Here is a 2,324-nt window from a genome sequence, read left to right as displayed (position 1 = left end):
TCTCTCTCTCTCTCTCTCTCTCTCTCTCTCTCTCTTTCTCTGTCTCTCTCTCTCTCTCTCTCTCTCTCCCTTGCAAACAAATTCCCAGTATTGGAATTGTTACTCCTTATTACAGACACTTATGCTGAAGTTTATATTAATTATAATCATTACTGATATTTGCAAGATTTAACTTAAACATTAAGTAACAACACATACTTACATTGAAAAGAAATCACAAGCCAGGCAGTGTTGGCGCAAGCCTTTAATCCCAGCACTTGAGAGGTAGAGGCAGGTGGATTTCTGAGTTCAAGGCCAGCCAGATTGCCAGATTGCTAGGACAGCCAGAGCTATACAGAGAAATCTTGTCTTGGTAAACCAAAAAAAAAAAAAAAAAAAAAAATCACTAATTTGTTTTAAGAGTCCTTTTGCATTATGTCAGCACATCAGCTTATACCTATTGACTCCATGGCAGGATTTCTAAATGCAAATGTAGCTGTGGTAATTCATTTCCTCAAAGTCAAATCATTTAAGATTTTTCTGGCCTTTTGTACTACCAGGCACAATGTCAGGAATCTTAACAGTAAATCATATTATAAACCAAGGCACTTGCCATTTTACAGTTAAACTAAGAGTTGACAGAGAAAGCAAAACTCTAGTGCACACACGTCAAGGAATCAGGGGACCACTCCCGCCACCAGTAACACTTCTTATGGATATCATTACTGATGCTTTATAGTTGCTGAAGCATCAATGACATAATTACAAAGTTTTGGCAGCACTTTAGTTGTGGTATGACTTGAGTGCATCATCTAAAAGATATAAAGTCAATAACCTTTTGGAAGTGCATTGTGAATACTGTATAAAATAATATGAGAATAATATGAGAATAATAATTATTCTCATATATTTTAGAAGCATAAAGTGTTATAGAAAATACACCTCATTATTACCCATTTCTCCAACCATTCAGTATCTATTGAACATCTCTCTAACATTTTAAATGTTGACTTATCTCCCAGAGTGCTGACAGTCTCTGAATGAGTCTTTCCTCATTCATTAGATTGTACCACTTTCAAACACTGTGTCCACTGTAACTCATCCTTCAAATCTTACTAGATGATATTTTTGCTTTTCTTGTCCAATGTATATTCCTGTTCATAGAAAATTGATCATTCTAGCTGGGCAGTACTGGTGCACGGCTTTAGTCCCAGCACTTGGGAGGCAGAGGCAGGCGGATTTCTGAGTTCATGGCCAGCCTGGTCTACAGAGTGAGTTCCAGGACAGCCACGGCTACACAGAGAGACCCTGTCTCGAAACAAACAAACAAACAAACAAAAAACCAAAAACAAAAAACAGAAAATTGATCATTCCATTTCCAGTGTATATTTTCTACCATTTCAATATATATATATATATATATATATATATATGCTTTAATGTTTTATCAAAATGGTTTTAGGATGCCTCTTAAATTAGTAGGTTTCAGGATGCCTCTTAAATTAGTAGGTTGTTTACACTTAAAGGATAAAATATATTTGTATCTATATCTATATTTCCAATTGACACATAGGTTTCTGAGTAATTTGGGATGTTTAGTATATGAAAGCTGAAGAATCAGCTGGAAGTTACAGTCCAATATATTGCAGCTATGTTTGTTTATATTATGAAGGGATCAGGTGAACCTTCACCCTATCTTTTTGTCACAGAATTAAGATTCTCCAGACAACTGAAGAGCAAATAGCATATATCATTGGAATTCTTTTTATTATAGTTTTTAGAAATTTATTGAGGAAAATTCTTTCTAAAGAAGGCCTTAATCAAGCATGTACAGGTAGCCTTAATCTGTTAACAGAAGGATAATTTGAAGTCTATAATATTATAGCAACATATATCTGAAGAGAAATCCTTTGTGAATCCATGCCTCAGCTTAAGGACAAAATATGTGAGCAAATTTTCCATGATCCAGTTTTCCTAAAGTCTGTTTATAATATGAAATCAACATGTGTGGGGATCTGTTAGTCTCCATCATTTCCTGAAATAAAATATACCACAGAGCAAAGCAAAAGTGTCCCTACAGTCTCTATATAATCAAGCCTTGCTAATGTGGGGCTGTAGAACAGCTGTGGCAATAGCCAACAGAAGCAGTGTTGGCTCTAATGAGAGTCACTGTGCCCAGAAGGGACAAAAACATCCAGCAGAGAGAGCAGGAATCAGGCATTAGCCATATCCTTCTTTGTAGAATGTTGGGCTCTATTTGGCCCTGGTTTGGGCCTTGAGGACAAACCCGAACCTGGCTCGAGTTTTGTAAACTGTCTCTGTCATTTCCGTACTGGAGTGACTCA

The sequence above is a fragment of the Mastomys coucha genome, chromosome X, assembly GCF_008632895.1.
Source record: "Mastomys coucha isolate ucsf_1 chromosome X, UCSF_Mcou_1, whole genome shotgun sequence".
Classification (NCBI taxonomy): domain Eukaryota; kingdom Metazoa; phylum Chordata; class Mammalia; order Rodentia; family Muridae; genus Mastomys; species Mastomys coucha.
Note: the sequence above shows the minus strand (reverse complement) of the source record.